Source organism: Condylura cristata, unplaced genomic scaffold, assembly GCF_000260355.1.
Source record: "Condylura cristata isolate star-nosed mole 26May11 unplaced genomic scaffold, ConCri1.0 scaffold00015, whole genome shotgun sequence".
Taxonomy (NCBI): Eukaryota; Metazoa; Chordata; class Mammalia; order Eulipotyphla; family Talpidae; genus Condylura; species Condylura cristata.
The window spans coordinates 18,376,341-18,403,437 of record NW_004567116.1 but is presented as its reverse complement, the minus strand read 5'-3'; positions in this window follow the sequence as shown (position 1 = coordinate 18,403,437).

Here is a 27,097-nt window from a genome sequence, read left to right as displayed (position 1 = left end):
AGGTCAGGGCTGTGTCTTGACCCCTAAGCCCCAGATTATTGGGTAGGGCATGGTACTTGGCATTGGGAAGATGTTCAGTAAATCTTGATGCTGTCATTGAGGGAAATTCATATCTTGATGTCTTATCCTAAATACAAAATGGCAGTCTTCATTTGTTCAATGGGAGCAAATGCCAGAAGTAAGTTCAGTACATTTTGGGGTTGATTCCCACAAAGATCTAGTTATCATCTTATATGATTTTTTTTTAAAGATTTATTTATTTATCCATATAGAACTGGGGTACAGGCCAGAGATGCGGAGGGTGAGAGGATTCACCAGAGACAGAGTGGGGAGCAGAACAGGCAGATCGACGAAGTACACTGCTGAGGGGAGCAGCGGGCGGGTCAGGAGAGGTCTGCCACGCCATGTGGTCTCCTCCGGGGCAGGCGGGAATCGAACTCATGCAGAAGTGGTTTTAGCTTCTCAGTGCAGTGCTTTAACCCGCTGCGCCACCAGGGAGGGCCCTTATATGATTTTTTTAAGTACCTCTTCTGTGTCCTGTCCTGTAAGATAAAAAAAATGGCGGGAACTCACAATTACAGAATGTCTCCTACAGGCCAAGGAGTGGAGGGTACATTTGCATATATTTTAGGTATAATATCAATGCGTTTGGGAATGAGATTGATGTCTCCATTTATGGAAGCCGAGGCATGACAGAGAAGCAATTCAAAAATCACAGTTAGTCAATGACTGAAGTAACCCTCAATAGCTTTCTGTTCTAGAAAGAGGACCTAATCTGGTTTATGGTACTGGTGGGATAAGAATTTATGGAAGGGGCTGACTGTGTGTAGGGACAGATGGAGAGACACCATAGGCAATGATGTAGGAAGCAATAGTAAGGAAGCATCACAAAATTGACTCACACAAGGAGTGGGTGGGGGGAGGTAGAAGGGAATAGCATAGCCATTAACCCAACTATAGAAACTAAGATCCGGAGGCGCCAATGCCTAGGTTACAAAGCATGGGATCAAAGCAGGTCGCACACTGCTGTAGGCTGTGGCTATCACAGACCCACAAGGTGAAAGATAAAGATATGGAGATGGAGCCCATTGTGGGATCTCTTGTCCCTTTCAGATTCTATTCAGAATCAGTAAATCTAGGCTCGCAGGGAATGAACTCTTCCCAAAGAGAAGATGTCTATTGTCAGGGCAGTCTCTGCACTGGCCCAGGGCAACAATTCTCTGCCCACTTGTGACTCTACAGGTCTTTTTTCCACCCACTCTCTCTCTCTGCAGGGCAGCAGCCTCCTGCCTGTGACCTGTACCAAGCCCACGCTTCTCTGCACTGGCCTCCCCCAGCTGAGGCCCTCCTTCTAAGGCTGCCCACCTACAATCATGCAGGCCTTCAGCATACCTGTCCCTTTCAGGGCGCCTCTCCCTGCCTGCTTGTGCCTATGCAAGTTCTCAATACTCCCATCCTTTTCCTTAATAAACCTGTTCTTGAAATAGTAATGAGTCCTTGTTTCATGGAGAAACTCACGTGGAAATTCACGATATGCCGCTGAAAGGGGAGACCTGGTGAAACCTTTCCCAGAGTGAACCCAAGGGCCCGGTACAAACTTCAAAAAAATGACATCAGGCAACATGGCATTTATCTCAACACTGGAGAGAAGGGGAAACTAATATGTCCTCGTGGGACACAATGATCTCAAGCGATAGTAGGCAGCATCACCTCATCTTACCTTTGTTCACCCTAATTCTTAACATACCATAGAAACCCATAAGAGTGATGACATTAAACTTTTAAAGAATTACTTTAAATGCACGGCCCTTATTATTATTTTTTCCAATTTTCTCCCATTGACTAATTTTCAAAACCCACTTAAGCTATATCAACTAAGACAGATACCATAAAATAATTTTTTTTTAAAAAAGGAGAAAAAATCTATATTAACCCAGACTGTTGCAAATGGTAGAAACCCAATGTAAAGTGGTCTCATAACAACAGTGGCTCCTGAGGCTGAAAAGCCTCGGCTTTGGGCCCCAGAGATGGAGATGCCCCCCAGATGGGCTGGGGAGGCCACCCCTGTATCTGTTGGATCATCTGTCTTCTGTTTTGGTTCTGATATCAGGAATGGCCAGCAGCAGCCCCAGATTTGGTTTTTACCTCTCACCTTAATCAGACTCTTACCCACAGTTCTATCATCAAAAGAAATGCCATGCAATAAATGATGTTGAAACTATGGACTACCTCAAGCTAGAGGTTTCTGTTGGGTCTGACAGATGTCAAATACTGCTTTGTTCCCTTTGAAATTTTAAAATCACCCACTGGCAGCCAGAGAGTTCTTGGTGGCAGGCCAGGGGGCTTCATCTGGCAGTTTGCGGTAGAGGGCCCTTGGGCTGTCTGGCCGGTCACTGCTCTTTTCCTAGCCCAGCTTCAGTGCTTCCTGTTATAGAACACTGTTTTGAGTCCCATCATTGACATTTATTAACATATCACCTTAAATCTGTTAATTATTCTTTCTAGCCTTTTGGTTTTCTCTTTGGTAAGTGGTAATTACAGTTTTTACCTTGTAGAACTATTTTGAGGATTAAATAAGATTTTATCTTTAATGTCTGCACTCTGTCAGGTGCAGATTCTGGTGCATGAGCAGTGTTCAGTGTTATAGTTGTCTTATTTTGCTTCTTATTGCTATCATTATTAATACCAGGGCAGGCATGCTCGTCAGCATTAGACCCATCTGTGAGTGACAGGAAACTTCACGTAAGTGTTTTACGTAAAGTAGAAGTTGACTTCTCTCTCTCTCATACGAAGATCCAGGAGGATGGCGGGCTAGAGTGATGTTACACAGTACCAGGGACTCAGGGCTTTTCTTTCTTATTTATCTTTGGTGGGTAGCTCCATTTCCAAGGCCACCTCTTGGCCTAAGACAGCTTCTCCAGTTAAGCCATCATGTCAAATTCCAGCCAAAAAGAAGCAAAGGGGAGAACATGGAACATCCTGGAAGTTGCCTACTTCAATCCTACACAAATCTCACTGCTGGCACTTAAGTTAAGACAGTTACAAGAGAAGTAGAGAATGCTATTCTGGGTGTCCGTGGTGTCCAGCTAATGCCCCCATTACAAAGGGGCGGCTGTGCTACCGCAGGGCAGTGGAAAAGGAAGCTGGACTCACCTAGAGGAGAGCAGAGAAAAGCCATGCTTCTGTTTAAAGGGAAATAGTATGGCCCTTGCACTCCTCCCCACCCCCCAGGAATGGAAGATTGACTCCAGAAATTTTAAGAAAGCTGGAAGTAACATTCAAGCCTGAAGTCCTTTTCCCTGACATAGCTCAGTCTTTTCCCTCCGGATGCCAGCCGGGGCTGGGGAGAGGCAGAGCACTGGCCCCAGGCAAACTTGGTGAGAGGCCAAATTCCAGGACTCTTGGGGCTGACTGGCAGCCACTCTGTCTGAGCAACCTGGGGGATCCTGAGAAAAGAATGAACATCCGAATCCCAGAACAAAATCAACAGCGATGATGCTCCTGTGGCCTGAGTCTGGCTGGGAGGCCACACAGCGGGGAGGATGAGGTCATGGTGACAAATGAGAAAGGGGGAGGGCTCTAGAGTACAGCAAGTTGCCTGGAGGAGAGCTGGGAGCTAGAGCGAAGCCAGCCTGCTGGGCTCCATCCCTCCTCTGCCTTCACTCTGGGTGTTTGGACTGCGATCTAGCCTTCCGTCTGGAAGATGGGAAACACATCTACTGTCGCTCTGTTGTGTAAGGTTGCTGTCTGCGGCAGCTAGGTTTCGGAATGCCCAGAAGCTGAATAGAGCTCTCAGAGAAAAAGCGGTTTGTAGCTAGGAGTTTGTGGGGAGAGAGGGATAAACAGGCTTTTGGGGGGATAGTGAAATTGTTCTGTCTGATTCTATAATGACGGACACACATTTGATACATTTATCCTACCATAGCTGGTACACCACCAAGAATGAACCCTGCTGTAGACTCTGGATTTTGAATACTAATGTGTCAATGTTGGTTCATCCACTGTAACATCCCACTAGTGTGGGATGTTGATGGCAGAAGCGGCTGTGTATATTGGAGAGGGGGTAGGGGTGTGGGAGGTGGGAGGAGGTAGGTAGAAAGTCTCTGTGGTTTTACTCAATCTTTCTGTGAACGTAAACGGTGTCAATATTTTTCATAAAAGAAAAATAGTACAAGAGGTTGAGCTTGGAAGTAATATCACTAATCGGGGCTAAGGAAAGGGTTACTTGACAGCTTTGAAAAGAAATCAGCCATATGTGTTCATCATCTGATCCCAAAGCAATTATTGGACTATAAAGCCAGTTACTAGGTGAATAGTGATTATTTATCAAAGTATGTGTAGTAAAAGAGGTTAAGGAGACCCCAAATATTTATGTAACAAAATTGCTCACCTTTTGATGTGCAGGGGCACAGTTGATGGGGATGATAGTTTAATTTGGAAGTTGGAGGAAGGAAGTAGATAAAACATGGCTACCAGGTCATCTGCATCTTTTTTTTTAAAAGATTTATTTATGCATACAAGAACTGGGATACAGGCCAGAGGTACAGGGGTTGAGAGGATTCACCAGAGACAGAGCAGGGAGCAGAACAGAAATTGTTCCAAATATACTGCTGAGGGGAGCAGTGGGCTAGACAGGCGAGGTCTGCAGTGCCATGTGGGTCAGCTCCCTGGTGGGGGATTGAACTCCTACTGTAGTGGCTGTGGAGAGCTTCATAATGCTGAACTTTAACCCCTTGCATCACCAGTGTGGCCCCATCTGCATCTTATTGGAATGTTTTTGAATTATTCCACGATGTTTGCCTTAATTTCCTATATTGGTGCAGCATTCAGATTTTTCTGCTCTTTCAAGAGAGTCAGCTTTATCCATCGCCCTAAAGCAAATGAACAAGGGAGCCCATGTCCCATGTTGCTGTGGGTGATTATAGGGGAGCACCTTCCAACAGAACTTCTGTGACAACAGGAATGTTCTCGTCTGCACTGTCCAATATGTAACCAGCAGCACCTCTGCTACTGAGCAGTTCAGCTGGGGCATTGTGGTCCAATCAGCCGGGATATCAGTGTCAAGTTCAGGGAGGCTTCTTCACTTCAAGACTTGTCAGCACCTTCAGTATGCTCTGAACTTCCTGATGGGAGATCCAGTTGTTGCTTTTCCCAAATTTAGTTTAGTGTCCAGAACTTATTTCTGCTTGAGGAGCGTCTTGCAGGAAGGACTCGTGGTTATGGAACACACTTAGGGAAATGCTGGTCTAGAGGCAGCATGAGTAGTGCTTTGAACCTAGTAGTGCCCCAACTTTGGCCTTTACCTGCCTTCCCTGGTGGGTGTATAGGGATGGTGTTTCTGTAGCCAGCAAAGGGCTGGTCCTGCCTTTCTTGGAATAGGTGCAGCTCTCCATGGCAATAGCTCTGCAGCTGCCCCACAAAGCCTCATTGTTCTGGGGCTATTGTGATTTGCAAATTCCTCCTCTAGTTCAAGTGCATGGAGGGGAACACGCTCTCACTGGAGAGACAATGTTGACTGAGACCTCCAGCAGAATCCTGACCTCTGTGGGAGCTGGCAGGACCTCACAGAGGGCAGAGTTTGGCTCTGGGCTTGTACAGTCAATTCTGCTGAGCGATGTGGATCCATTTGGATGAAAAGGTCTGAATAAATGCAAGATCATTATCATTATCAGCTGTCCCAGTTGGAGACCATTGATTCACAAGCCCACAATCAGTGGGGCTTTTCCAACAATCCCATTCTATCCAGCTTGGAAAAGGTATTATTACGTGGAGCTACATGTCCTCTGGAGAATTAGAGGGCAAGTCTGTCTCCATGTCTGCTCCCAGTGTAGTGGAGAAAGGAGTGTCCTAGGCGTTCCATTCAGTACATGGACTGAGGTGCCCTTTCGGCCAGGCTGAAGACTGGTCAGTCTGCCCAAGTCCAAGTCAAGTATAAATGTCATCCGAGCCCAACCCTAAATGTTATCCCAGTAGGCATTAAGGGATTGCGTCTGCCTTTATGTAACTCAGGTGCTACCAGGAGGCCTAATAAGAGTTGCATGAGCCGTTTCTACTTTTTAATTTATATATTTTTTCTGACTTTGTCTAGGATCAGGAAAAACTTGGACACAGAGAATCTTCCTTTCAGAAACTGTTTTTCCAGAGCCCAGAGACCAGAGAGGCTTTCTACTAAGAAAGGAAGTTCTTCCTCATTCTTACCCACAGATCTCTGGTACTTTTAGCTACATGACCTTAAGTAATTTCCTTAACTTCTCTGAGCTCTGAAACAGGAATGATAATTTGTTTGACCAACTGCAGACCCTCATCAGCCTCCTGGGCCTGTGTCCTCACAAATGTGGCAGTGGTGATAAGCTTGAGGATTTCCCAGGGGCCTGCCATACCTATAAGCTCTGGTGAGGAGATCTTAAGAAGGCAAGAGGCTTTTTCTGCCTCCAAATATGCTCCACATACAATGGCTGAGTCATGTCCCCCTCATCCCCCTTTGTAGCCCTCTCTTCCAATTCTCTTGAGAAAATTGCCCTGGGAACCAATGGGAAGAGCAATGCAACTAGAAAGAAAACTAAGGGGAAAGTGCTTTCCCAGTCAGCTCTAGAGACACAAAGTCTACCCCACCTTAACCTCAGTTAATTGTGTCCTCAGGCTAGGAAATGTTCTAGAATGTCCTTCACAGATTTCATTTTTGATTTTCAAAAATGGCCTCCATGACTATGGTGGTGGATCTTGGGTGCTATGGTGGTGGGAGAACTAAGGGGACTGCACCTGGGGAAGGGGAGGAGTGAAACATTGTACAAAAATGAACAATGATACAAGAGAATAAAAAAGAATAATTTTTAAAAATGGCCTCCATGATCCAATAGGGTAATATTGGCTTTTGGTGTGATGGAAGTGGCTGCTCAGGGGCTATCCTGACACACACCAAAAATTGTCAAGACTTGAATCCAAACTCCACAGCCTATGTTCTTACCTGTGGGCCTTCTTCAGCACTGTGACTGATCCCTGGCCACCTGGATTCTTCATCTTTTTTGAAAAAAGATTTTTTTCATTTATTTATGCATACAGAACTGGGGTACAGGCCAGAGGAGCAGGGGTGGTGAGAGGACTCCCCATAAAGTGGGGAGCAGAACAGGCTCAGAATACACTGCTGAGAGGAGCAGCAGGAGATACAGGAGAAGTCTGCCGTGTCATGTGGAACATCTCTGGAGTGGGGCTCGAACTCGCACCCAGGTGGTCATGGCCAACTTCACAGCGCTGTGCTTTAATTCCTTGCACCAGCAGGGAGGGCCCTAAATTTGGATAATCCTTTATGCACACCGAAGTCAGGGCATATACTTCTTCATTCAATTTACTCTTTAAATTATAGCTTTCCCAAACCCCACGGCTTTGTATGCCCAGGAGTGGAATTTCATTTTTGTTCCCTCTATCCTGTTTTATTCTTGCCATCACAAGTCTTAGGAATTGGGGGCTTCCTCTGGCCCCCATTGCCACATCCTCAAAGAGACTGTCAGGTTAATAGTTGATCATTATGTGACTTGCCAATCACTGTGACCCTGGGTTCTCCATTAATGAGTGCTTGAGCTCATGCAGGTCTCCTGAAAGTCACCATGTTGATAGTTGTTTTCTTCATGCTTTTTCTCTGTGGGTTGGAACAACCACAGAGGGTTTCCCTGGGGCAGTGGTACCTGGGTTTTGAAAACTGGTAATCTGAAAGGTGTGGGGGTGAAGAGAAAGGGGAATCAGAGGGAAGGGGGAATCATTCATGAGTCTGGGGAGAAACTCTGAAGAGACTATTTCCAGGAATATAATAACCTGGCATGGATTCAGTCACACAGGATGGTTTTATCTACCATTTTGGAATCTTTCCTTCTTGAAACAGTGGGCTTTGTAACACAGCTTAAGGAAGAGGCCCAATTTATTAGACACATATAGACAATAGAAGATTGTCTATTTAGATAAACAATGCTCAAATAACTGATAAAGAAACACATTACCTCTTTATTAGAGATCAGAGATCTTTGGTAACTAAGAGGTCACACAAAAGGTCAAGGCTTCTAAAGTTTTGTTTAGTTGTGTTTTAATCTCTCCCTCTCTCTGCTCAAATGAGGGTAACTGTTATCTAAATGCCTGAGAGGCAGTAAATGCAATGGAAAATCCAGGAGCCAGATAGCACTAGGGAAATCAGCAGTTCCTTCTCTGGGTAAAACTGAAGGTGATTCAACTCAGGGAACTGAAGATTTGAAAGTAGTCAGAGGCAGCAAAAAACAAAAATACCACCACCAACAACAAAAAAATAATTGGTCATATTATTGATGAACTTGCCAGAGATTTCAAAATAAACAGTGACCCAATCATCTGGGTCAGTACCAGTTTACCCAGCCAGGAAACTCAGCTAGTGACCTCAGATGGTATGGACTGATCTCTAAGACTAACATGATGAACACAGGGTGAACTAGTATTGAAAGTGTGTAGGGGTGTGGACCTAACTGGGAGGTTGTCTATCAGTTGATGGACAGTTTGCGAAGTGTGCAGAGGTGACCCCAGTCTCTGCGTGTGTATCCTCTATCTCTTAGGGGATCCTGCATTCGATCGGATTGCAGCATTTCTTTGGAAGAGGTAGAGAGCAAAGAGGGGTGGGATTTTTTATATTTCCCTTTTTCCATCTAATGCCAAGTAGCATTATCAGCCTGTTGGAGAGAAGCTATATTATCCCCTTCTTTTCTTTTCGGTGGAAAGTGTCTAATTTGGGGGGAAAATGTTTCAATCTATTTTTTTAATTGTTTAATCCATTCTTAATGTCCAGAATTTCCACTATTTTCCCACTAGACTTTGTTTGAAAGCTAAAAATAGCATGTAGGGTTCTTGAAGCAAAGTTAGGAATAGCAGCACTAATTTCTGGACTCTCTAGAGACAATAAGCAGCAAGGTTCAAGGTGCGACACTGATCATTGACATGCTGGACCTTCAGCACAACACACCTCTTAGTAGTTTTTTTTGACTTCCAAGGTTCTTCATTTTAGTTCACTGAAGAGTTAGTGACTACACATTTCCATCGCACTGTAGTGTGTGCATGTTGATGTTGCTAAAAATTATCACATTACATTAAATCAGTTATAACCTCCTAGAGAAAGAATCTATCTTCACTTTGGTGTGGCTAGAATAAAGTTAGTGTTCAGAAATTATTCATTGATTGACTTGATTTGCGTCCAACTGCCTTAATCAAAATTCTTTCAGAGGTGCTTTATTATTTGTTTGTTTTCAAGATTGACTTTGAGTCACCTCATTCCTCTCTCTAACAGATCACCTTGCTTTCCCCTGGAGTTTGAGCAAACTTACCGAAGTTTACATTCTCAGATAGGTGGTAGAGTAGTTTAAGAATTATTTTTTAAATGAAGTAACCTCTCTCACATAACTGACATGTCTCACATGACTATTATGACCAGATTCAAAGGATATAAACAACATACTGACCAGAGATGCTTCTATAAAAGCAGATTTCAATGAATGGAAGTACCCTTTATAGAAGTGGTTTTCCCCTCCTTCTCATTAATTTTCTCTTAAACTTTTTTTCAGGAAATTATTATTTGATTATTTGATAAGGATATTTTTTTTAACCTAAAAGTTAATCTAACTCAAGAGTCCTCTATATTTTCTATAACATGCATTTATGTTACAGAACAAATCATGCCTGTGCCTTACTAGTGGCCCTGGAAGTCAACAGATAGGGAGATTGCACTTTCCAAGAACAGAGACATTTCATATAGGGATTAAGAGGATGTAATGGATTAAGGAAGTTTATCCCTTTAAGCATGAAATTTTTTCTGTTATTTTAATGATCTTAAATGGAATTCTCTTTCAAACACATTAAACACTGACCCATCTTCTTTTGGGGACTTACCCTGCTAACTTCTTAAGTTCTAGGTGCTACGCATAGTTCTCTCTTTCCTTTGAGTTCCACCCTCCTGCAACCCCCTCATCAGTTAGTGTTTTCACTGCCCCTCCCCTTTTCGGTGGTGATCACTTCCCTCCCTTGAGCCCTATTTCCTCTGTGGTCACACTGTTCTTTCTTTCCTTTGAAAGCCACCTGATTCTGAAGTTAGTCTTCATTTCTTATGGGTTCTTTTGGTCAAGTCTTTATGGCTTGGTGTCTGGACAGCTTTACCCTTACTCTGTGCTCACTCCTTCTCTCAGACCATATGACACAACGGCTAATCTTGCCTTTCCTTATTGCCCAGGCTGGCAAACTCAAGCTGAGTTCTCAGACTCCTTTAAAGTCAGACTCACTTCTGCTGCTTTGTCATTGAAACACCTGCCACAGGTCTTATCTTTCACCATTGTCTCTCCCTTTCCTTGCTCACTGCTGCCCATGACCCTGTTGGTTTTGTTTTTCTATTTGGGCTACCACTTCTGACCCAAACGTCTTCCTTAGAGAAAAAGTCACTTTCTCTCCATTAATACAAATACAGATTAAAAAAAAGATTTATTAATTTAGGCATACAAGAACTGGGGTGTAGGGCAGAGGTGCAGGGGGTGAGAGGATTCACCAGAGACACAGTGGGAAATAGAACATGTGGATTGACAGAAATACACTGCTGAGGGGAGCAGTGGGCGAGACAGGAGAGGTCTGCTTTGCCTGTGGTTTTCCTCCCTGGCCGGGGATCAAACTTGTGCTGCAGTGGCTGCTGATAACTTCATGGTGCTGGGACTTAACTCCCTGCACCACCAGGGAGCTGGAAGTACATATTTTTAGAGTTAGAAGACTTAGAAGTAAAAACATATACTCATGCACTCAAAGTTTCCAAAAGTGTGTCCCCAGAAGCTGTCTTTTTCACATTGGGGTCACTTCCTCCATGTCCATTCCTTAAAGAACACAGTGTTCTTCAGTGCTCTGGGTACTAGCAATTCTGTCTGCTCAGCTCGGCATCAGCTTTTTAGTGCAGGGACCAGGTGTTCTCACTTCACATCCCCAACAGCACCCAACACTGGGTCATGTACACAAAATTTGCTTAATAGATAGTTATTAATTGATGAATCAGTGAGGCAGACAATTATATAAATTAACAGGGTCTCATGGGGACTGCAGTAATTAGGAAAGACTTCATGAAAAATTAAGATTTGTAGTGGGTCTTAGAGGATGAGCATTCTGATTTATTTTGGTCAGAAACATTCAATATGCAAAAAAGGGCTTTTGCATTGCTCTGAGGTATAAGAGGTGGCCCAGGAGACCTGGGAAATCACATCCTATCCTTTTTATAGCATCCACAGCCAACTGACTGCCAAATACACATCTCTAGCCTACAGCTCTCACCCAACAATGGCTTATTGGACAGCTGCATCTCATAGTCACCTCAAATTCCTTGGCCCCCAAACTGAATTCCACACTGGCTCTGCTCGCCTCTTTCCCACCAGCTCCCCCTAAGTTTTTCTTATTTCAGTGAATGGTACCTTCATCCTCCTAGTCACCAGGGCCTCAGAATTATAGTTGACTCTTGATAAAATTTGGGATGACCAGATGAACCCATTTGTTGCAGGGCAGTCCCAGTTTGCTGTTAGCTGTTGTCCCAGTGTAAATATGAAGACACGCACTGTCAAGTTTTACATCACAAGAGGAAATTATCATGATTTTTTTTTCTTTTTTAAAGATTTGTTTATTTATGCATACAAGAACTGGGGCACAGGCCAGAGGTGCAGGAGTGAGGGGTTTCATCAGAGACAGAGTGAGGGAAGTTGAGGTATAGCAGCAGGTGAGACAGGAGAGGTCTGCCACGCCATGTGGGTCACCCCCTGGCCGGGGATGGAACTCGTGATACAGTAGCTGCAGACAGCTTCATAGTGCTGCGCTTTAATCCGTGGCACCACCAGGGAGGGCACACATGTTAATTTTTGTAAGTTAGGTAACTACACATCCTAGTGCTTCCAGTACCATTGCAGCTAATACATGGTGTCCCAGAGATCTTAACAGTGTTACTTTCATGCATCTTAGTTGGTTTGATATGTGAAGTGACTCCCTTTGTAAATAGTGTGACAGGCAATGACTTCAATGTCTGTATCACTCTTTGAACAGCACAAAGTTACATACTTGCTCAGGAACAGTTTAAGGAGGCTCCCATTTGCAAGAGTTCCTACCGTGGGGATGCAGACAGGTTCCTCAAATGCCTTTTTGGAAGGCCTTGGGAAAGAATAGGGTTCTTTTGAGAATCAAGAACTTTTTTTTTAAGTATTTATTTTTATTTGTTTATGCAAACAAGAACTGGGGTATAAACCAGAGGTGAAAGAGGTGAGAGGATTCAGCAGAGACAGAATGCAGCAGAACAGGCAGATCTACTGATATACACTGCTGAGGGGAGCAGAGGGTGAGACAGGAGAGGTCTGCTGTGCCATATGGGTCAGCCCCCCTGGCCGGAGATCAAACTCATGCTGCAGTGACTGGTGATAGCTTGGTAGCACTGAGACTTTTACCCCTGTGCCACCAGGTGTATCACTCTTTAAACAGCACAAAGTTACATACTTGCTCAGGAACAACTAGAATTTGCAAGAGTTCCTACAGACAGCTGGCTTTTGATATTTGCATAATATGAGGGCCCGTTTGACCAAGTTTTAATATCAGTGAGCCCCTTTCTGACTTGTCTCATCCTGGACTTTTGCAAGTGACCAGTGATGTCAGTTGGAGAATTTTCATTGGGTCTATTTGGGGTGTTGGAGAAGGCCCTGTGCCTGCTGCTTCCTAAATGAATTTGTGGGTTGAATGGCATTGAATGTGTACCCCTGCTCATCTACCAACTAGATTTTTTTTCAGGAACCATAAAATCCAGGCTAACATGTGCTATATTTACAAACTATAGTTTTGCCATGAAAAAACAAATCCTGGACCTTCCCTGGTGGCCCAACAGGTTAGGGCGCAGCACTGCAAGCTAGCCACAGCTGCTTCAGTGCAAGTTCGTGCCCCATCCCCCAGAGGTGACCCACATGGTGCAACAGACCCTCTCCTGTCTTGCCCACTGCTCCCCTCAGCAGTGTACTTCATCAATCTGCCTATTCTGCTCTCCACTCTGTCTCTGGTGAATCCTCTCACCGCCTTGCACCTCTGGCATGCACCCCAGGTCTGTATGCATAAATAACTAAATCTTAAAAGAAAAGAAAAAAACAAATCCTTCATTTCACAACATCTGATTTGATGGCACCAGAATTAGCAACAAAGCACCATGTGACTTAACTCAAGACATTAAAAAAAAAAAACCAATCTGACAATATTGTCTAGGTTTCATGTTCTGGACCAGGAGTGGAAAAACCTGCTTCTTTGTGTGAACTCTGCCACTCTTGGCTCAATCCTTTTTCTTCTCTGACTCTCCGTTCCCTCATGGGTGAGGAGAGGTTTGCACTCTGTTCCCACACTTCCTTGGAGCTTCGTTGTTATACTTTTCCTGTTGAGCTGAGATATTTGTTATAACCTGAACAGAAGTTACAGCCTGAACACAGGAGTAGGTGTCTGTCTTTCTTAAACACCCAGCATTTTTGGCCATCACTACAGGGAGTTCATCAGCAGAACCGGCCCAGCTAGGCTGAGGTCTAATTATAAGGCAGATGAAGTTTGTCTACATCCTTACTCCTTTCTTCCTACATTGCCACTCTTCCTTTTCTTGATATAGGATTGTCCTGCAGTAGTGACAAGATAGGTCAGAACTAGGGTCCTTATGCAGTTCCGAATCTCACAGTCACTTCTCCTCATTCATAAGTGAGAATGGATGCACTAGCTCTATTACAGACATGTGATCCATTACACTTGGGAGTACTACCACCTGGCATGCACAATACTAAATATTTTGCACATTTAATCCTCACAACAACCCCATGAAGCAGATATGACTGTTGTTACTCTTTTATAAATAAGGGTCTGAGTTACAGGGAGACGAAAAGACTTGCCAAGGGCCACATAACTAGGCTGAAGGACACAGCATCCAACCCAGGTCTGGGGACTCTAAAGCAGATTTGCCGATGCAACCCCAGCTGTTTGATCAGACCTGCTGTTCGTCTTCAAGATGGTGGCCATTAATGTGGTCCATCAAGCATGGGCCAGTGGCAGAAACCATGAATCATCAGTCACTTCTTCTAAACTCCCATGACTAATGAGCTGATTTGAAGCCAAAAGGGAAGAAAAAGAAGAGCCACCCTTTAGGGCTGGACAGCTAAGATGGCTCTAAGGCCGCACTGACTGAAGTCCTCGTGACTTGAGCCTTGAGAAGGACCCAGTGCCTTTGTGCCATAGAGTGGGTCAGAACTGAGCTGTGACGATGAGTCCAACAAACTGTCTTCTCACCTCAGCTCCCAGGTAACTTCCTGTTTAAAAGTCACTGAAGTGGAGCAAAAGGCAAGGAGAGCCTGAGGACTTGGCACCTTCCCCATCCCCCACTCCTGCTAGCAAAGGTCATGTAATCTTATTTAGAAGGCAGGTGCTGGAGAAAGCAAATTCTTCAAACACTTTAATTGGGGAGATTTTAGTTCTCTCTCCTCCCTTCTCCATTCCCACAGAACTCCAGCACTCCATGCCAGTGAAGTCCCTTAAGAAAGAGGGAGAGTAGGCAGCAATGAGGGTTGTGTGCCATCTTGTTTTCCCACTACCTGCCCCTCTCTCCTACCCAACCTGGATATTGCTTCTCCATCAAGACGCCTCCTAGCCTGAAGTACAAATGAGACCCCCTGGGATCCCAAAATAGCTCCCCTCACAGCTGCACAGCATCCATTTATAGCACAGCCTCGCTGCAGCCTCAGGCTCCTCCTAAGATGGCACTTCTGAGGTGAGCACTCACACCTGGCTCAAGGTCGCTTGAGAACAGACGTTCATAAAGGACCCATTATGGCCTTGTCACTTTTTCAGCACTCACCCCAGCCCTTGGAGGCTTTAAAGGGCCAAATTTATTTTGACCCAGAGCCAGACCACTTGATGTCCAACAATAACCCAGAAGCTGGTCAGGTCCCATTACCTGTTCCCAGCAGCAGGTAAGAGAGAGCTGGTGGTGAAGCCAGGACAAACGTACCACGCTTATGCTTGGGTCCCAGGCTGAGTAAGTGAGATGCTCCAGGGCAGGACCATGATCAGGCTTTATGGTAGTGTTCATTTGTTAGTAATGAACACCACTGAAGTTGTGGATTAACCCCTGGCCATTCATGTTACTCACACCAATTCTGAATGTCAGATTACAGAGCTAAGGAACATCCCCAAAGCCAGCGAGGTATGCTCTGTACGTCCTCTCAGATCTCACTCAAACAAACGAACTTTGACTCTCTGTCTCATACGTGGCTGACACAGAGAGGGTCTGACACAGGCCACTGAGAACCAAATATATTTATTTTGCTTTTCTCTCATTGCTGACTCAAAGCAGAGCCTGGAGGTCTGGAGTGGCCCTGGCTGGCCTCTTGCAGCTCAGTCAGCCTTCTTCTGCTTTCTGTGACAATCAGCGGCACTTGTCTTCGGGAGACAAATATTTTTTGTTAAAGCAAATGCAGGCCTCTCCAGGAACTTGGCCAGAGTTGTTTTCTGAAGTCAGGATCTTCCTTTTTGAAGTCATTGAGCAGGGCTATGTCTTTGCTGAACTGCCCTTCTAGACTGGAAGCTTGGAACAAGCTTAGAGAAGCTAGGCCATAGACAGGATATTTCTCTGCATCATGCAAGGCAGTAGAGGTCTGGACAGGTGCTCACCTCATGGCTTGTAGGTGGCTACCTTCTTCTTGTGTCTTCATATAGCTTTTCCTTGATGCATATGCATGAAGAAAGAACTCTCTTTCTCTTGTTTTTATAAGGCCACCAATTCTATGAGAATTGAATTTACTTTACCCGTTTGACCTTGAAGCCCTATTTCCAAATACAGTCAAGTTGGGGATTAGGGGTTCAACATAGGGATTTATAGGGGGAGACAATCCAGTCCATAGCAAATGTCTTTTAGGTATCTTTCAATCAATAGGTTCTCCAACCCTTCTTCACTGACTCTCAATTAATGTGTTGAAGAATGAATCAGGGTCATTTGCTGGGGGAGCTTCTTACACCACGGATTCTGCTGCTTACAACCCAGTGGTGTTTTATCACATTCCTCTGTTCCCTGTGTACTCTGGTTACTTAGACATAAGGGGGAGAGGGGGTCAAGTTGGCTGAGCTGCTTCATAGGTGGGGAGGGAGATTTTCATAAGCAGGCACTGTTCCCCAGGAGTCCCTGCTTTTCTAAAAGTGGCAGCCACTAATGATCTTTGCCTAGATCCAGGACTCAATCAGAGCTGACAAAATGGTGATTTTCAAATTCTGTTACCCCTTGTTCATCTTTAGCTGCAAAGTTTAGTAAAATAAAACTACCTCCATCCACTGTTACATGGAATGGGAAAGATAGAAGAAGTATTTGATTCTTAAAAAAAAAACCAAACTAGTTTACAAGGTGATTATTACCCAGCATCAGCATCCTCCAAAGTCAATGTTCTTAAAGTAATGTTATAAAGAAATATTAAAATTCCTTGCAGTTATTTTTATGGAACTTCATATTGTCCCATCTTTGACCATCATTTTTTAAAGTTAGCCCCTGAGTCTTTTTGATATGACCCAGTCATTTGTAAGCATTTTTTTCTATCTATTCTGATGAAGTCTTCTAAGTCTTGCATATTTTTTACCCCAGACCTGGAATCAGCCCATTTCTATAAGTATCTCTGATTCATTGGGAAATACGAATCTGGACACTAGGTGTGGACATTGTTATTGGGTTAGTTAGAGCTTCCAGCCCCTGCCAGTGGTCAAAGGTAGTGTTAAGGATAAAACACCAAATTTCAAATTCCAGACTACCGACCTTTTACTTAATGACATCTATCTTACATATTTTTCTCCTCTGGGGCAAAAAAACCCTGCTTTCTTAGAACTTCAACATAACTACTCATGTTCTGACTCATTGTTCTAATCCATGGCACATACATAACAGCGACAGAATACCAGCTCTCCCACTAATGATGTAAGAATAGAAAACAGTTAAGGTACTTTTTCCCCTTTAGCTCTTTTTTGTTTGGGTTACATTCTACTAGGGATGGACAGTCAAATTATTATTGTGTTTTTAGACTCTAATCAAACCTATGTAAATTAAAATCCTTGCGTTTTGAAATACCAAAGTCAAGGGTCAGACTCTTGTGAAGTGGAAGCAAGAAAGCATTGTACAGTTTATCTGGCTGTGAACAATCATAGCCAGTTCTTCACCAAACCAAAAGCCCCACTTCCTCCCTCAGAAAAACTGTGCTGGTCACCAAGTTACCAAAATGATGTACTGGTGGTTTTTTGACTGAACAACTCTTTTCTGTGACAAGATGATTTGGAGATGATGACATTTAGAGAGCAGCTCCTGGCTGCTGTGATAACACAGCCTTTGGTTGTGTTTTTCTTAAATTGTCTGAAGGTTCAGTTCAGGGGCTCGGAGACTTCTTATGTGTCCTCTGTGCTGCAAATTAGGCCCTGGTCCAAGGTGATTAGGAAGATATCTAGAATCATGGGCCAGAAGAAACATTCAGAATGACGAGAGCATTTAGCATCACAGAACCCTGTGGGTCGGGCTTCTTACTCAGGTCACGTGGACCTGGGCCATGTGTGTCAGAGCTCTGATAGGACCCACGTGTCCAGGCTTCCGGACCACCTGGTCCCACTCCAAATGGACTCCCCTTCACCCATCCCGAAAAATTCTCTCCACAGACATAACGTAGATATTTTTCTTTTAAGTTTTATTTTTAATTTTTTATGCATATAAGAGCTGGGATGTAGGCCAGAGGTGTGGGGGATGAGAGGATTCACCAGAAACACAGTGGGGAGCAGAGCAGGCAGATCAACTGAAATACATTGCTGCAGGGAGCAGTGGGTGAGATAGGAGAGGTCTGCTGCCCTATGGGGCCACCTCCCTGGCTGGGGATCGAATTTATGCTGCAGTGCTCCCTTGCACCATCAGGGAGACCCCCTAGCTATTTTTCTTAATAATAGATTTTGGGCAGTGATATTGTCCCTCCCTGCAGGCCTTCCTCATGTCAGGTGATGGTTCCCTGGCACAAGCCCTAGGGCTTGACTGAGCCTCCTGGTGCTTTGGCAGGACCCCTACTCAGCTGGTCCATCCTCTATGTGAGGGATTAGGAGGGAACTATGTACCAGTCCATGGTGTCAGAGGCGTCAAGGAGGAAGTCACCTGAGGCCTGGAATTGCGGCCAATGAGAAAGGTAGGATCGACTCTCAGGAAACTGGCAGTGCAGAAGATAAAGCAAAGCCTTCATCTTAATTTCTTCTGCAATTTTTGATCCACTGTAATAACCAAAGGTATACTTCCTTCCTTTTTGACCTTTTTTTTTTTTTTTTTACAAACTGTTATGAACTGGCTCCGCAACTTTCTGTTCAGACTCTCTGCCTTCCAATTCTGGCTCCAATTCTTACTCTCTTTAAACATTTCAGCTTCTTACATATGTTTCTAAACCTCAACAGCCTTGTCTGTAAAATGAAGGTGATGCCAGGATTTACATAGTTGTTATAAGAACTGCAAGAGAGGATGACCATACAACTTGTGGCTTGGAGGCTGGCACAGTACTCAACAGTGGTTTCCTATTTTTATCAATAGTAATGTTATTTTTAAAATAATATTTGTCCAGGTTTTAAGTATATGTCTAAAGAAAAGAGAGATACCCAACCTATAGGAGCTGGGTTCTAGCAGATAAGCGTGTTGCCTCCACAATCTCTGTGGATAGGAAACCAATACAATTCTTTACCAGTAAAGACATGAGTTTGGGTTATGACTGCATTTGTTCTCTCCCTTATCCTTACTTTTTGATTTGGTTTAACCCCTTTTCAGGAAGAGAAAGTTTACCCTTCTCCAATACCAGAAATCCTAAGTCAACACAAAAGCCTCCTGCTATTTTCCCAAGGAACGATTCAGTTCCACTCTAACTCCAACCATAAAATTGCTCCTCTTACCCCCCTCCACCCTCCACCAAAGGAAGGGGGTAGTTCTTGACATTTCAAAAAAGAGGAAAAATATATGCTGAGCTCCAAGACCCTCTGGCCAATTATCGAGGTCACTTCTTTCAGTCTCTGCTGCAAATGACCTGGGGAGCCCGCCTGCCTGCCCCCAGGAAAGAACAATCCAATTGTAAATATTATCTGTGCTTCTAGAAACATTTGAATGGTAATACTCAAGCAATTACTTTCCTTTCAAGATCATTAAACACAAATCAGACTTGTATTTTAATAGGGTTGCCAATGTCGTTAATGGTAGGGCGGGGGGCAGAAAGGGTAAGTTTTTCCTCTAATGGCTGAATGTTTACATTATTACCTTTTCTGAGATGCTGCGCTAGGAGCTTACTCCATGCTTGCACGACAATGCTTTATTGCATCTCAGAATTCCATCCTTCTTTGCCAAAAACACCTTCAGAGCATTTAGGATTGTGACATAGCCTATGACATTCCTCTATCCTCCCCCTTGTTCATGGTCTCCTTCACCCAACTCCTCCAGATAATAGAGCAAGGCTGCAGGGAAGCAAGTGGACAGTGTTTCTAGAGGAATAAATAGTGCTTTTTATGCAACATGGACCCCAGCTTCCCCCGGTTTTCTTCTGTCTTAGGGAAGAGAGATGCTAAGGAAGGGGCCAGAGGAGGCTACTCCGAAGGCTGGACTGCTCTTCACACTTGGGGGAGAAGGGATGGACCTGCAGAAGGAGCATCTACAGGGTACACTCTCTTTTCCTTGGCACCCTTGTTTCCTAAAGGTATTTAGGAGACTGCAGCTACCTGAATAGAAGTTGGGTGCTGCAGTCTGGAAAGATCCTTGAACGGCATATCAGTAAGCAGCAGTTGGGTGACCCATTCCTTGCCCAGCCTTGCTGTACCATGGCTGGTTCGACTGTTGGTGGACAGCACATGTCTTCTCGTGGTTCCTTCTTCCTCTCATTGTGAAAGTGACATGAGTGGGACACACAAGAAGATGATTTTTCAATATCAAATCTATAAAGCAGTCTAGAAAATGGTGTCATCTATCAAAAGGATGGTATTTGTAAATAATATTAGAATCCTAAAACAAGCACACTTATACCAAAAAGGCAATTTATTGGCTCAACTAATGAAAACCCCATGGGTAACATGCATTCAGGCGTGGTTGGATCCAGGGTTTGGTTTACTTCTCCATCTCCTGTGACTTTGTTTTGTTCTCCCTGGGCTTAGTTCATCGGCAGGGCCTCTTTTTGTTCAAATTATTATGCCATCATTACTCAATTTTATCTGAAACTCTATTGGGGAAAATAAATTGTCCTCACTACTTGCAGCAAAACTCCAGGACTGAGATTTATCATCAGCCCTGATTGGCATAAATGGGCTCATGTCACAGGGCACTAAAGCTGTGTGGCCTGGTTTAGCTTACATGCTTTTCCCTAGAACTGGACAAGATGTTATCTCCACCTTGAGTAAAACTGACTGAGAATGATACACCACTCCCAACCCCAAGAGAGAATGAGGAAGGTGTTCCCTAAAGATGGGGCATCAACGCCGGTTGAGTAAGAACACCAAGTGTTCATGAAAGAACATTCCACTTTCAGTGTGCTCCCTAGAGCTCTTCCCCTGGATATAAACCTTACACAAGGTGCTATTGACTCAACAAAGGAAGTCACTGAGTCTTTGGGAGGGACCCTCTACAAGAATCACGTGGTCATTAACATCAGTTACACAGGCCACCTTGAAAGCAATTTCTGGGAACCCAAACCCATTTCTTCACTTATTCATTTGGCAAATATTTATTTTAACACCTACCATGTATCAACTCAGCATTAATTCAGTGGCTGATGTCCTAGGTGCTAAGGACAGGATAGTCATTCCCATCCAATTTTGCCTTCTGGTTTAACCTTTTGAAGGCGCTAATGAATTGCCTGAAATGTCTCTGATGTACTCTGGCTGTCCACAGGCTGTGCATGTGTTTATTTACAATTGGAATGGCTCATTGCCGCTCTGGCTGGCTGGGCTATAATTTGCTCAGGCACTTAAGCTAACTATAAAAAAAAAAAAAAAAGCACTGCTTCTTCACTAGCCTTAATTTGGCTGTTATGTTTGTACTAGAGATTGTCTGGATGGTGTATTCAACTCAAATGCAGCAGAAATGTAAAATAGAGTATGTGAAAGAAAATAGGTAAGAATTGCTAATAAATCCCCTCCCACGAAGACAGTCAAGTGGCCCTTGAATGTATTTGCATAACCTAATTTCCCACCACAGGATATTTGCTGTTATCCACTCACATGTTCAAATCTCTCTAAAATACAGAGTATCATTTGTACTTTCATTTGCATAATACTCAACTTGCAATTTTATTTGCATCTCCTAAGGAATTTTAGTCAGAAACACCTTAGAGCCTTATATCATGGAACATTGTGCTCAAAAATATAACTTACTGAGTGTTCATTCATTCAACATATATTGATTGATTCATGTCCCAGACACTGTGCTGAGAGTGTTCTCAAGCCAGACAGAGATACTGATGACAACAAATCATTAAACATGTAAGACCTGTGAACTGGAGGTAAGACAGCAAAATAAAGCCAGCTAAGCACTGTGGACGCAAGGCAGACCTAGTATGAACCAGTTTCAGCCTGTTTGAACTGTTTAAAACTGTTCCCAACCAGTTTCAGCCAGTTTGAGCTGGTCAGAACCTGTATGAACCAGCTTCAGCCAGTTCAAAGCAGATGGTGCTGGCTTTAGACACTCCAGTTCCAACTGGTTGAAACTGGTTCCAACTGAAACCAAAACCAAGTGAAATTGAAAGGGTGTGACCCTGGTTCTAACAGGTTTCAGTTCTTTGTTAAGTCAGACCCAGGTCCATTCACTTTTGTTTCACTTGGTTTGACCTAGTTAGAACCAGAGTCACCTGATTTCAGTTTCGGTTGGTTTTCATTTCAGTTCTTTGAAGAAGTCACCTAGGATTCAGCCAGTTTCAGTATTGGTTGGTTTGAACATGTCAGAACTGTTTGGAATACGCCATCTGTTTTTAGCCAGTTGATTTCACTTTTAGTTGGCTTCTGTTGATTTCTGTTTTACATTTTTTTTAAAAGATTTATTTATTTATGCATACAAGAACTGGGGTACAAACCAGAGGTCCCCGGGGTGAGAGGATTCACCAGAGACAGAGCAGGGAGCAGAACAGGCAGATTGATTGAAGTACACTGCTGAGGGGAGCAGTGAGAGACAGGAGAGGTCTGCCGTACCATGTGGGTCACCTCCTTGGCAAGGGATTGCTTCACAGTGCTGTGCTTTAACTCACAGTGCCACCAGGCAGGGCCCTCAGTTTCACTTCTTTGAAGAAGTTGGAGCTGGTTGGAACCAGTTGGCAAGCAGTTGGAACCCTGGTAAACAGCTGTGTGAACCTGGGCAAGTCAGGTGTCTCCTGGCTCAAGTATGCTGCTCCTGAAATCTGAGAAGCAGCGTCTGGGAAGGAAGAGGACTTCACTGTGTGTGTGTGTGTGTGGGGGAGGGTGTTGGAGGGGCTCAGGTGAGGACAGGCCTGATCCCAGTTTCCTCCTCACTTGCTGTGTGAGGAGTGTCAGTCTTCCTCTCTTGCATTCTTGCATCTAGTGAGATCTCACTGTTTGTTGGGAGAAACACCTAAGCTACCACGTCAACGCTCTTAGCCTGGTGACTAGCACTGATGCTGCTCTTCATGACTGTGAGCTGCCACCCCTCCCACTGCCACCACCGCCACAATGGCTGTCCTTGTTAACTTGGCTGACAGCTCTAATTATGGTGGTAGGTGCTGGGTTTGTTCAGTGAATATGTGTTTAGTGGGGCCTACTATGCACCAGGCACACTCCAGGGATGGGGATGGAGCTGTGAACAAATGGAAGGGTTCCTCCTGACAAGAGGTTTGACTCCTAGTGGAGAGAGACAGACAATAAATAAGTAAACAAGCAAGCAAAAATGTGGGCAAGCTCAGAGAGTGACAGGGACTCTGGAGGAAATAAAACGGAAGAAAGCACTACCCGGTGGCTGAATGTTGGGGAATCTTTAGACATGCTGCCGTTGATGTGAATGCTGACAAGATAGCAATTATGTCAAAGACCTGAAGAAGGGCTCTGGTTGATGCCTAAATTTCACTTAGTTCTGAGTGTATTTGCAGCCAAAGATAAACAAGTGCCATTTTGAGAGGAAGGACTTGAGTTCAAGAAAGAGGGCAGAGGTCAAAGTCTAACTGACCAATTAAAAACATTCAGAGAGGTATCTGATGTCAATACTTCTCGCTGTCTTGTCTGTCTGTCTCTTTGCCTCTGTCTGTCTGTCTGTCTCTTACACACACAGTTCTAAGATTTTTAGGCTACATTTGTAAGGCTACTCTGGGTATTTGATTAGAGAGTGACCCAGACAAACCTGAGTTGAACCCACAGCTTTACTTTGATCTGGAGTCTAGCACAAAAATATTTTCTGGACCCTTTTTCACATTATCTGTTTGAACCTAAAGCCCACAGCTCCTATTGGTGAATACTTCCATATCATTCCACTTCCTGGCCACCTGGTCTCCCTCCCTGCCTCCTTGCTCATGGCTTTCCTCAGGTACCCTAATGCCTCAGGATGTGTCCTTCACCTGGCCTATTCTCTCTCAGCTTTGGGTCTCAGTTTTGGCTTCCTCTGCCTGGAACTCTCTTCTTCCTACCTGGAGGCCCACTTCTTCTGCTGTAATTTCTTTTTAAGATTTGTTTTCATTTATTTTATGCATACAAGAACTGGGGTGTGGAGGTAGGCAGAAGTGCGGGAGCCGGGGGACAGAGACAGAGTGGGGAGAAAAGGTGGATCTACCGAAATACACTGCTGAGGGGAGCAGCAGGAGAGACAGGAGAAGTCTGCTGCATGATGGCTAATTTCTTCTTCTTTTTTTCAAGACACAGAGCAGGTGGTCATTGCTCTGTGAAGCTTTCCTATGTCTGTTCTCCTTATCCTCTATCCCTTTCATCTCCAACTAAACTGGGTTCAGAACCTCTTCCGGCTGTGTACATTATCCTGCTGGATGACATCATGAATATAGATTCCCCCAGGGAAATAATGAGCACCTAGTGGGCAGGTTCTGTGTGTTATTTATATGTGTCCAATCAACTTCACATGGCCATGTTCCACGGAATTCTCCATGATGATGAAAATGTTGCTGTCATACACAGTGGCCTTACGTAGCACTGAAATGGGACCAGTCCCACTGAGGAAGGGAGCTTTTAATTTAATTATAATGAGGTCCCTCCCTGGTGGTGCAATGGGTTAAAGCACAGCACTGCAAGCTGGCTGAAGCCGCTTCAGTGTGAGTTCAATCCCCGGCCCCAGAGGTGACCCACATGGTGTGGCAGACCTCTCCTGATACGCCCACTGCTCCCCTCAGCAGTGTCTGGTGAATCCTCTCAGCACTTCTGCATTTCTGGCCTGTACCCCAGTTCTGTATGCATAATTAAAATAAATCTTTAAAAAACTATTTAAAATTTAATCATAATAAGCTAAAATTGAAAGAACTGCATGTGTAGATTAGCACTTGATGTAACATACACTAGGTGTTAAATAAAAGATTTGAAGAGGCAGAGAGCTGCAGACCTCTGTATTTTCTATAAAATAGTAAGTTCTTGAAAAATTTATTAGTGTCTTATTTTTAGTGACTTTGATCCCATAAATTCTTTAGTGTTCTTCTCATTCATTATCTGCTTGTGGTTAAAATTATAGACCTGGGCTCATATAAGACTTGAGTCTGATCTAGACTCTCAACTTATCAACATCACTAGCCATATAGGCATGGCCAAGTGACTACCCTTTCAAGAATGCAAATTCTGTTTGCAAAATGGAACTATTAGTAATGTCCAAATCAAGGTTATCTGTGAGATTAAGGGAAAAAATGTATGTAGAAATTTTAAGACTGTTTGGCCCATAATAATAGACATTAAGCCACTGGTATTCTTTTATTCATAGAAATCACATATATTGAGCTCCTTATCTGTTCTAGGGGCTGTGATGAGGGAGGGAAACAAAAAGTTTCTGAGTCAGTAAGAATGAAAAAAGGGAATATAACCAAAATTGTGAATTAGAACATGTGAGCACAGGAAGAGCATCAACATGTTTTAACAAAAACAAATCACACTGAAGTCTTTTTGAGAGGATAAATTTACTCCAATTCACTTTTGAAACATAAAGGCCAGAATATGCATCCATACCACTAAATCCTTCGAATGTGCTTGTTAATTTATGCTCCGTAAAGTTAACATTCTTTTTCATCATCAAGTAATGAATTTGTGTGTAGTATATTAATCTTTTATATTGTGAAATTCGACTCAAAAAGATGTTTCTGCTCCTCAGAGGCCTGAGTTCTCTGCTTTGATATATCATTTTTGCATCTCATCCATTATTGATGCATTACAGCTTTTACACGAGGCACCGACCTCTGGAAATAAAAACAAAACCACATCATCCTGATCTGTTTTTTGTCAATACAGTTTTTAGAGTACAAGAGATTCTTGTGTTCTGTGGAATTCACTTTGAAGCTCCCTGTCTTTAAAAACAAATGGCAGGGACGCCAAACTAGCGGGCTCTGACATCGTGGAGGAAATGCGTGCGCTTGTCTAATTTTAAATTCTGAAGTGCGGATGTCATGTAATGAAAGTATCAGCAGTTACTTAAATGTGGCTAAATATGGAAAGTCTGCATAAAGTCGGTGTTTATTTGCAGCCAGCGGCAGCGATAAGGGCAGGAGCCCTCCTGTTAAGTGGCTTTCAGCCGATGTTAATAGGCTGATGGATGGATCGTTTAGGAGCTGGTCACGAGGCTGAGGATCATGCTCTGTAATGGAACTTGCTCATTTGTCTAGTGGAGGGAGGGAGAGACAGAGACAGGGACAGAGAGTCCCCCAAGACCACGTGCCCTGTCGGCTCCATTATTCTGCCCCAGCAGCCTCTGTTGCTGATGAGGCAGTAACAGGTGACTTTGAGTCCAATCAGAGTGGAAATTTAGAGACCCAAGATTGTCATGCCTAGAAGGGATCCTAGCCATCACCTAATCCAACCCCTGTATTTTTATTTTTTAATATAATAGTTTATTTTTACATCATTTTGTACATTTTTTTCCCATCTCAACTGTAATCCCCATGGGTTTCCCATCACCAAGTCACCCATATGCCATCACCATAGTCCCATGCACTTCCCCCCCACCCTGTTTTTTATCCCATTCCCCACTCCATCCCCACAAAATGTCTCTGGTATATGGCTGTTCATTATTCTTATTATTTTCTCACCTGGTCCTTTATACTCCTGTTATGAGCGAAAACCCTGTATTTTTGGATGAGGAAATTTATGAAATGTACCAGCATTTATAAACCAACGAACATTTGCTTTCTACTTGAAACCTACAGCTTGTTGCAAATTGTCCTTAAGGTGATTCCACGGTAAGATTTCAACAATCAAGGTCTTTGCATGAACTGGATATGGCTTCTCCCTTCACTCTCCTATTTTCCCTCCTTTTCCCTCCCCTCCTCCTCCCTCTTCTCCCTTCATCCCTCTCCCCAGTCTCTCCTCTTACAACAGGACGCTTTAATCTGGGAGCTCAAACTTATTGGGCTTCTTCTCTGGGCAACGTCTGTTCAAGCTTTAGGTGTCTGTTTAGCAGTCACTTCCATGAAGGCGTCCCGACTCCCTGGGTGTTAAGTGTTGAGGACCATTGAAAGAAGCCCATAAGAGAGAATTCCAGACTCATGGTTTGCATTTTTCAAAACAGGACTAAATAATAGGTTGGGGCTCCGTTCAGTAGAACTGCAGCGAATCTAATGAACTAGAAACCCTTCTGGCCAGCACAGTTAGGAACCCACTCACCCCCAAACAAAAACATCAGGAACAACACATTGTCTGGACGAGCTGCCATGGGGTTGGCATCAACATAACCAGGAAAAGAACAGTTGAAAGTATGTTGAAAAGTTTCCAGGGACTTTTTGGAAAACTGCCGTCCAGTGCAAGCCCATCATGTGTTGGTTATTTTATGTGGTGGTGACTTTATCTCATCAACAGGGGATGATGTGGTCCTGGGAACATGGGACCACAATTTATTTATCTTTTCTCCTATTAGAGGGCATCTTCT